The sequence below is a fragment of the Amphibalanus amphitrite genome, unplaced genomic scaffold (genome assembly GCF_019059575.1).
Source record: "Amphibalanus amphitrite isolate SeventyFive unplaced genomic scaffold, NRLGWU_Aamphi_draft 000524F_arrow, whole genome shotgun sequence".
NCBI lineage: Eukaryota > Metazoa > Arthropoda > Thecostraca > Balanomorpha > Balanidae > Amphibalanus > Amphibalanus amphitrite.
Genome location: NW_024882018.1, coordinates 56,770 through 67,385, shown reverse-complemented (window position 1 = coordinate 67,385; position 10,616 = coordinate 56,770). Strand labels below are relative to the sequence as shown.

Below are 10,616 nucleotides of genomic sequence, written 5' to 3'. Positions count from 1 at the left end.
TTCAGGTCAGCTCACGTCAGGCCAGGTCAGCAAAGGCCATCCGCCGACTACCCGCGTCCGGCTATTCGGGCGGGGCTTTTCTGAGATGACAATTGACAAGAGTCACCGCCTACAACGCTATAACTGAACCTTAATGCTCTAAAGGCAGGGCTCGTCCGGGATTTGAACCCGGGACCTCTCGCACCCTAAGCGAGAATCATACCCCTAGACCAACGAGCCTTGGATGTCTCACCAGAACGTCTTTTTAGCACCCAAGCTGAGTCAACTCCTTTCACTCGACTGACCCGCCCCAGCTGGCGCGAATACGGTCAGAGCCACGCCCACAATATGACGCCACCGTTCGCTGGATAGAAACCAGGCCATCCCGAACACCAGCAGAGAGCAGCCGCCGACAAGGTCACCAACCTCCTTGGAGACGAGGGCACCGAAGGCCGCTTCACTTATTGGTGACTACTGACTTGAAATTAACAGTTGCACGGGACTTTTTTGAGCCGTCTTTACGTGTGCGTTGGATCCGGTCTACTTGTCAATTTACTTGAACGTCTCGTTCAATAGCATGTTTCTGTTCATCATGGCTTCAGACATTTCTTAGATACCCCGCATTACCCCACCTTCCCCTATAGCGGTGACTCGTCCATGATAGCTACAGCAAGGCATGTTACTATTTTCCAGCTATATCTCGTCCAGCCCTGTAGCCGTCATCGACGAGAGATGAGACAGTTGACCGGCTAAACTCACCAAACCTTGGTTATGTGCTTCACAGATCCGCCGGCCGACGGCCAACGAGCCGTCGGGCGGTTGGCCGGTTGGAAAATGACCAACAGGCAACCGGTGGGTCATTTTCTGAGCTAGACTGCGCTCCTGTACGGCCCCCACGATATGACCGTTTGAGCAGTTAGGGGACTTGTTACGCCGGGACATTCGCGCCCCGCAACAGAAAGACTCAGCCATTGACGAAGTGCGTCCGTTGGTGATCGTCTGACGAGTGACGTCTGACGTCTCTCTGCCTTATCCTATCGTCCCATTGTTCCGACGTGGTTAAGACCAAGGTTAAGACGAACAAATGGAGAAAATAAAATAGAACTCACCCCAAAATAAACATCGAAACGGAAGCAGTGAATAGATTTTGACCCTTTAACCCGCGCCCTGCTGGGGGGGGGGGGGTGTTTGAGCACCCCCCTTGTGGTTTTTCGCGAATATCTCAAAAACGGCTACACCGAGTGACCGATCGCTTTGAAACTTTCAGCGATTGCTAAGAGCAATAGCATGTACAAAATGTATATCTCAGAATTTTGATATCGATGACCTAAGGTCAGGTCAATTTTGCGACCTCCCCATTATAAGTCAATGGGAGAAAATTGAAATGCGCCTCTTTTGGACGAAAGACATTATAAACACTCCCAAACACCGAAATACAAGTGGTTTAGACACACTGAACATGAAAATGGTGTCCGTGACCCTTGTTTATGCCCTGAGGTCATCTTAGGTCACGAATGGTATCTGAACAGTTTTTCACAAATAACTTTTGATAGAGGCATGCTAGAGCGATGAAAACGCCTTAGATGTGTTCAGCTCGACGATACGGATCGACTGAACTGATATGCAACATGACCCTTCCCGGTCAGGTCATGACCTTCAGGTCATGACCTTGACCTGAGGTCAAATTTTCAAGTTGACCTTTCAAGGTCAAGTTATAGTTAATTCGATGCGTCTTGACGAGAGGAACACGATGCCGGTGAAAGTAAGCTCGTACAAGGTTTGGGTCAAAAGTTATTGCAGAAAAACTGTTTCCGAAGAAAACGGCTATTTTTGCAGTTTTTGCCCCCTGCAGGCAAAACCGTTCACGTTAGGTCAAATCTGAGAGAATTGCTCAGAAAGGGCGTTAATAGGGCTATCGTATGCGCTTTTCCGCGGCACTGTAGCTCTATTGGTTCCCGAGTTATGCGTTGGCTTCTTGGAAATTTTCGACATTTTACCTGGAAATCGGCGAAATTTTGCCTTCAATGACCTCTGGTGACCTGACCTTTGACCTGAACAAAAAATTGATCGATGTGATTTCGTCATTAATTTTGACGCTCTTTCGAACGCCGCTTTCCGCATATCGCTACGTGGCCCAGGAGCCGAGTTACAAGGGGGGGTATTCAAACACCCCCCCCCAGCAGGGCGTGGAAATCCAGGACCCCCAGCCGGGCGCGGGTTAATATCCCTGGATTACCTACTTAGCAGTCGTCAAAAATGAAAATACCCGCTGCCCAAGTAATGGCTAAAGGCACAGTTCTAGGTTCTTCTCAGCAGCCTGAACATGGGGCTGCAGACATGCCTGCCTTGTGCCGGATGTCGGTATAAATTTAACCACTCATCCAAAATATCTAGAAGCATTGCATGCCATGAAATATGGCTTTATTACGTGTTAGGTGCAGCATGAGATTGGTTCCTGAACCACTCGTTTATATCTGCCTCGCATACAACAGCAAGCCGGCAGCAGCAAGCTGTCATCGACATCCATCAGACCAGGATGTCGATGACGCCGCCACCACCTGTGGTAATCAGCGTCCCATTGTAACCGAGGTATAAAGTCGGTTCTGGGAGACACCACGGCAGCAGTCTAGCAGTTCTGCCACTGGAAGTCTAGCAGCTTCTAGGAGTTAAACATGTTTCGTCTCACGATCTGCTGCCTTGTCCTGGGAGCTGCCCTCGCCAAGCCAGCTGAGAAGGCCTCGGACAAGTCAGCCTCCTCGGATTCGGAGCTGCTCCATTCGCTGGATACTGCTATTACAGTCGGCGAGTCCCGAGGTTTGAGTGATGAACCTCAACCGCTGCCGGAACCTACCACCAACTCCACAAACCTGAGGCAGATGTACTACTACGTCCTTTACCCTGGTCGGTACTATTTCACATCAACCTACCATCCCTCCAATTATCCCAATAACGACTATTTCTCCTTTGTCCTCCAAACAGCCAGTGGCCAGCTGATGCAAATCTACTGCAATCCTTTTGACGTCGAGTCGCACCCCAGTTGTGAGTATGATTGGCTCCGGCTGGGGAGTACCAAGTACTGCGGATCCGGCACCTTTTACCACTACGGCTCATACATCGCCGTGGAGTTCAGATCTGACAGCAGCATCACCCGTCCCGGTTTCTACTGCCTGATCACCGTGCCGTAATGGCATCCAAGAACCACCATAACGACATCCAAGAACCACCGTAACGGCATCCAAGAACCACCGTAACGACATCCAAGAACCACTGCGAAGATGGCGACCCCTTCCACGGCCGGCTACACTTCGTGATAGCTTCCGTGGCGAGATAACCCCAACGTGTGCACTTCTGTTACTGTTCTTAGACTTTTGCCAGCTTCTGTTTACATAGATTTTGGCTTCTTATTCTTTGATCAGTGGCAAAAATCCTTGGCAAAAATAAAAATAAACTTTCCGCTCGGAACCTGTGGTTTTGTGAGCTTCTATGAGTTGAGTTCGAGCTCTCAAACCTGAGTGCTACCCATCGTCAGTGATTAGACAGATCGTTATATCGTGTAGAACAGCAGCAGAACAGAGGTTAGATCATTAGAAGTGGTAATCTGACCAGCGTTGATGCTTCTAAAAACTCAGATGCTATGCTTGTAGCTATTGTAGTCTGTAGTTGTAGGTAGTTTGTAGCGTAGAAAGTGTGTGACTGACTCGAGACACACTTTCTAGGACCCCAGCCAGGACCCTGGGATGAGACGATAGGATGAAGATATTTGGTAGGGTCTACCAGCGACTGGTGCTCCGCAATGGTTTAGACCTTGACCGTCCCGTCCCGTCGTGGCGGAGAACCTCCCGGTGTGCCAAGCTCCCTAGCTCCTTCTTTAAGCCCTTTGGCGGAGGCAAAAAGGCTGTCTTGGACGCTGCGGGGAGGGAGGGGGCATACCACCAAAAAAGTTCCCCCAAATTAAAAAAAAAAACTTATCGTATTTCGATTCCTTACGCACTGCTGTGCAGTCCGAGCCCCGTAGGTCATAGGGCTATCGGCGGACCCGGCCACCCGTAGGGGGGGGGGACCACTCCACCCCCCCCTAAGATCTTGGGAAGCTACCGACCGACTTTTAAAATTCAAAGGGTGCTCGATAGTGTAGCACGCTACATCTTGAACATTTAACGTAGTATCTTTCGGCACGGCTCGGTCCGGCAGTCCCTCTCCCTCGCAGTCCGGCCACACGCCTAGCTCGCTTTCCCACACCCAATTCCCCCCCCCCCCCCCCAGTTCCCCTAATCTATCACTGTCCGCACAGAATGGGCAGCCGTTAAACTCCCATTAAGACGCGCGCTTTTGGAGACAGCTACCGCAGGATGAACGATTCGAACCCCAACAAGTAACAGCTGGATCAGTAACATTGTCAACAGCTCATGGACCCACGCCGAGGACAGATAACGGCTGGGAGCGCTGGATCAGTAAGATATGTCAACAGATCATGGAGCAGTGTCAAGGATGGATGCCGGCTGGAGCACACAGCCTCCTTTGTCGGGTACATCAGCCCAGGGTGAGTGACCCTGGCAAAACAACCGGGTGACCGACCTCACAATGGCCTCATGAGGTAGTTCCAGAGATCTCCGCAGAGGAAGAAGGCGCTGACTTACGGCCACACCCGGGCCAGTGGGCGGAGCAAGAGTGACGTCACAAGGGGCGTTGCCGGCAGACGAAACGGAAGGAAACAAAAGTTTGAATAAAATGAAATTGAAGAATCAAAATTAAAACTCGAAAATCACAAACCTTTCGGGGATTGTTTTATGCCAGCGATTACTAAAATGATAAAGCACTCAACACGAAGACGATTCGACGGCCAAAAATTGCAGGCACAGAGGAGCAAGGTGACTAAACAGGACAGAGGGCGCCATCTTACGGCCCCACCCACCAGAAGAAGGCAGAGGAAGATGACGTCGCAAGGGCGTGGCAGTCACCCCTCCCCCCCCCCAACTATAAAAGGGTGCGCCACCCAACCAGAGGAGAATCACAGTCGAGCAGCCGAGAGTCACAGTCCACAGCTGGAGCCGGAGACGCCATCTGGGAGCCGCCGTCAGTCCGGGTCACCCGCGAGAAGCCTCTTCAGTTCGAGTGACCAGAGCCGGAGGACAACCGCCGACGCTTGAGACCACACTGAGAAGCGGAAGCGCAGAGAACTCCAGAATGTGAGTGTTGTTGAAAAGTCTGCTCAATCCCAATCCTTGCCCCCCCCCCCCTCTGCCCAGCGTGCCGTGCCCGTGACGACTGCCAAACATTTTCGGTTACCATAAAATGCACTCTCAATTGGAATTGGAAAACTTAAATTACTTTGAACTTATTGGTCCAGACACCCTAGTAGCATGTTAGGATCTGAATTTCGAGGTCATGTCAGAGTCGCCAGCAAACCGTTATTGTCAGTGGGAGTTCACGATTAGGCCAAGAGCGAGATCCGAAAATTTACATCAGTAGCTCAGTGTCACGAACGCTGAAATTGATGACAGGATGCGTGACAACGTTGAAATGTCTTTGTCTTCGGTCAAGATGGTTCGTTCGATTTATTATGGGCGATGGCCAGGTGCGTTTTGAGGTTGGAACGTTTGTGAAATAAAGGGTTTAGATTCGTGCTGTACTCACTAAAAGTTGCATTGCGAAATCATTGGTAATATTGCTGTAATCTAAAATGGAAGCTAAAATGGAAGTCGAAATCAATTATAGAACAGGTAAATACGTTTGAAAGGAATGTAATGTTTTAAGGTGGCGACTGATTCATGCGATCGATCTATGAATATGGCTATGAATTATGATTTGCGACAGATACGAATGCTTGAGCGTACGGCGGAATTTTTCCTGTTACTTAGGTGCATAGTTGCGAGCAGTGGTTTGAGGTTGACGGTTTGACACTTTGCGACTTTAGATGGTCACTTTGCGTCATTGAAATTGCGAAATGTCGAGTAACAGGTAGATGTAGAAATGTTTGTGGTTAGAACTAATATGCGACTAATATAGGTACCGATCGTTGTGCTTTGTAGAATAAATACTAGAAAGGACCAGCTTTGTTGGGAAACGATCAAATGGGACAGGAGTAAAAAAAAAAAAAAACTTACGTGGAATGGAGCTGATGAGATGTCGAACAGGGAGATATCGAAGCGATATTTTACCAGATTCACACTCACTGACACAGCCGTTGAATCTCCCGGCCCGAAGAGACCGCACACACCAGTACTGCACCGCGAGTGATGACGCGCCCATCGCGGCGCGGCCTTGACAACTGTCGACTGTCGACGCGGCGCCGGCCGGCGGCCGTCGTAATCGTCGTTCCCGACACGGGCGTTGAGCCGCCAGAGGGCGCGAGAAGCAGCCACAACAGGGGCAGTGGGTTAGCCGTAATTGGGGCGCGGGCGGTAGGTGAAGGTCACGTATAGGAGTCTGGTTAGTTGCGGAAAGTTGCAACGGGATAAGAACGTAGACAGTTAAATATGATATGCTATATGATATCTAGGACTGCACTTCGTTTGATGCGCATTGTTTACTGCTAATAGGATGATTTAAATTAGATTCCCTATGAAAGGCTAGGGACCCTATGACAATATTCTGGCACTCTATAAAGATAATTTGTTTAGGTAACTAGTAGCCCATCAGAAGCTATCGAACGAGTTTCAAGGAGGCATTTCCGTTTGAGCATTCAGTAATTCACTATGGTACGGTGGATCACAACCAGACGGCAGATCGATGCGTGTTAATTGGTTCTAGATCATATGTCTGATTAAATCAAGAGCGGTTCAAGGTCTGCTAGGATTGTATACGAGAACTGATGATAAGGTTCACGCGTGTAGCAGCAATTAGGACTTGAGATTACGATTAGATTTGGTTAAATTATGCGTTTCTGCTATTCGCGTTCTTGCGAGTTAGCGCCAATAATTACTCCAACAATATTGGCACAGGGCATTGTGAGGCACAGACGGCTTGTTTGCCCGCCTCCTATGGCGTAACGTTTACCAGCATGACTGTATGAGACACAGATGCACTTCTCGAAACCCACGTCCAGACCGGAATAATAAGAGGGACACACCGTCACGTACGCAGGGCATATGCACGTTTTCCGCCAGTGGTACCGGCCACTGTTAATTTTCCCGCTTAGGTAACACTGGGTGAGAAGGCAGTGAGAGGTTTCTACGGCAGGGGGGGAAGGGGAAGATTGGCACAGTATGCAGTGGAGAGTAAGTTATGCCAAAGGCAAGAAGCCGAAGGTCAGGGGTGAGTCACCCAAAGGGCGGATAAGGCGAGCCGTAGTGTCCCGGATAAGTCCTCATACTTATTTCGTAAAGGTACTCTAATCGGTACTGGACAGCCTCAGGGGAGGGAAGAATGTACTCCAGGACACGTAAGGCCTTGAATAGTAAATCCCATGGTTAAGGATAGTTCCAGGATATGAACTAGGGTCCCTGGGTCGTGAACGGGAATGTTACACGCGGACCGGAAGAGGGCATAGGTAATCTCTCCCGGTAGAGAGATAAGTCGGATATAAATCGTGTATGTGTGTACCATAAGTCTATCGGTCGTGTAGTGAATCCCATAAATTAGTAGGGTGGATATTTATGCAATTATTCTGGACGGCCCTGCGGTAAGTATCTTTGTCGCCGGTTAGCGGAGCATGCATATGGATTTCGGAAAGAGACATTTATCTCGCCGGGGAGATCGCTATTAGTCAGGCACCTAACGCCATCGGAGGGAATTCGAGGGGCGCTAAATAAATTTGGGGTGAATATATGACGAACGAACGTAGAGAGAGGATGAGAGTGAGAATGGTAAAGGATGAATCTTAGGATAAGGCCGATGGGAGTTTAGCGAAGCTCAGTTAGGACAGTCAAACTAATTAATCTCGAGGGCAACTTAAAACTAGCAACGCTAATACGAATTAAGTGGGCAATTTTCTTAATGGGAAGGCCAGTGATATAGGAATGGGTGACTGGACGAATGATCACATTCAATTTATCAATGTAATTACCACCCATATGTTTGGCAGTGGTCATCGGGACTTCGAATGCCCTGTCCTTCACCTGCCCAACTGTGCCGCAAACCCAGCTGATCGGATACCTCTATCCCTAATCCGAGCAGTGAAGAAGCATCTCGTGCATCATGGTCTATACAATGAACAGAATCATCAAGCCTCTAAATTAAAAAGCATCTTCCATCAGATGTATTTGTATGCAAGGTGGATCTCTAGACATCTCCCTCAGGTGGATCTCAACACCATCTCAAAATCTCTATCAGGTGGATCTATATCTACATCTATCTCAGGATCTCATCACTATCTGGATCTCTCTCTAGATCTATCTCGGGATCTTTTCCAAGACTCTCAAGCTCCCCTGTTCTACCAGTTCAACTATCGAGTTCATTCCAGCAGCAAATAGCTCTGTTCCTCTACAACCAGCTGAACGACAGTGGACCGCGGTGCTGGATCAACCGCAAAGAAGGCGTTTGATTACCCGCAAGGAAGCAGTTATTATCCTCTCTTTCTTCTTCTTTTCTAAATCCCCTCGCTACAAATGGCGCCCAACGTGGGGCTTTGATAATTCTCAAATTGTGAAGCTGGTAGACTGGCACAAGCCGCCGAACCCGAAGTTGATGAATTGAAAGTCAACCGTATGGAGAAGAGGAAGAAGTTGAAGAATAGAGCAGGTGTTCGAAATACCGGCAGCAGTGGAAATGAGCGTGCTGCAGGGGTCGATATGAAGAAAGAGGATGAGCTAAAGAAAGCTGTGTGAAGATGATGAAGCTTATGATGGTGGCTGATGACAGGGAAGTTGAAGAATTGAGCAGGTGTTCGAAATACTGACAGCAGTGGAAATAAACGTGCTGCAGGGGTCGACGTGAAGGAAGAGGATGAGCTAAAGAAAGATGTGTGAAGATGATGAAGCTTATGATGGTGGCTGATGAGAGGAAGCGGTCTTACGAATACTGAAAAGGACATAGAAGAAGTTGTTGAAGATAAGATAAGGAAATGAAGCTGTCTCATGAACAAAGGATCAGACTAATACAGAAGACAGGCCGAAAATGAAACTTGACAATTGTTTGCATCAGCATATCAATTCTTCTACGTTCTGCTGTACAACAAGTCCAAGTCTCGGTCAGCTGCTGTATTGCAAAGGAGAGCTCGAACTTTCTAGAGTATTGAGGATAAAAGGACAGCAATATCAAAAGCAGAAGAGGAAGAAGAACAGGCGAAATCCTCGTGTTGTACTGAATCAAAATCAAACACGGTCGTCTTCACAACACAGCCAAGGCGATTATCATGTTGGTGAACGAGGAGAGGGTGCCAGGATGCTGCAAGACCAACTGCCAAACGATCCATTCAGATGGGCTGCTGCAGAGATCACCCACCTGGGCTGCTGCGACGGCGGTCACCTGGTCCGCCGAAAGGTCGCTACCTGAGCTGCCACGGAGGTCACCAGTGCTGCCACGGGGATGCATTGCCCTCGCGTGCTGCCTCGGAGGTCACTCACCTGAGCGGCCGCGGAAGTCGCCTACCTGAGCTGCCACGGAGGTTGTCACCGGGTCTGCCACGAAGGTCACCTACCCGGGCTGCCATGGAGGTCACCCACTTGAGCTGCCGCGGAAGTCGCATACCTGAGCTGCCACGGATGTCATCTGTGCTGCCACGGAGGATGCATTGCCCTCGCGTGCTGCCCCGGGGGTCACTCAACTGAGCTGCCGCGGAAGTCGCCTACCTGAGCTGCCACGGGGGATGCATTGCCATCGCGTGCTGCCTCGGGGGTCACTCACATGAGCTGCCGCGGAAGTCGCCTACCTGAGCTACCACGGAGGCTGTCACCGGGTCTGCCACGAGGGTCACCTACCTGGGCGGCCACGGAAGTCGCCTACCTGAGCTACAACGGAGGCTGTCACGGGTCTCCCACGATGGTCACCCAACCGGGCTGCCACGGGGATGCGTTGCCCTCGCGTGCTGCCTCGGGGGTCACCCACCTGAGCTGCCATGGAGGTCGCTCACCTGAGCTGCCACGGAGCCTGCCACCCGGGCGGCCACAGAGGTCGCGGCAGGGCCGGCCATGGAGGTCGCCTACCCGGACTGCCACAGAGGTGTCATCCACCTGGGCTGCCACGTAGGCTGCCCACACGGGCCGCCGTGCAAGCTGCCCACCCGGGCTGCCACGGAACCCGCCGTCCGGGCTGCTGTGGAATCTTCCCACCCTGGCTGCCGTGGAGGCCGCCCCACCCAGGCTGCCACCCGGGCTGCCGTGAAGGCTGCCCACCCGGGCTGCCATGGAGGCCGCCACCCGAACTGCTGTTGAGGCCGCCCACCTGGGCTGCCATGGCAGCCTTCACCCTCCTGAGAAGCCACTTACCGAACGGCCACCGACGACATCGGGCTAACCAAAGTGGTTGGTGCCCGTGACCCGGATCTGGTGAACGACAAACTGAGGTGGGGACGAGGAACAACAGGTGCGTGTGTGTACTGTACTAGGTATACGATGTCATGTTGTAGGCGTTGCTGAAGATCAGATGATTGTGTAGATTTAGATGAGTAAGGGGTATGACTTTTCTTCGTATGAGTTGCGAGGACGCAACTAGGGTTGTTTGGACTGAAGATGTAGCACGCTACATCTTGAACATTTAAC

The 10,616-nt window shown here is 50.6% G+C and overlaps 1 non-coding gene across 1 annotated transcript; it reads right to left on the bottom strand.

Moving 5' to 3' along the window:
• Positions 1-147: 147 nt before the first annotated feature.
• Positions 148-219, bottom strand: Trnap-agg. The gene has a single exon. It is a non-coding gene; the product is annotated as a tRNA-Pro (tRNA).
• Positions 220-10,616: the final 10,397 nt, after the last annotated feature.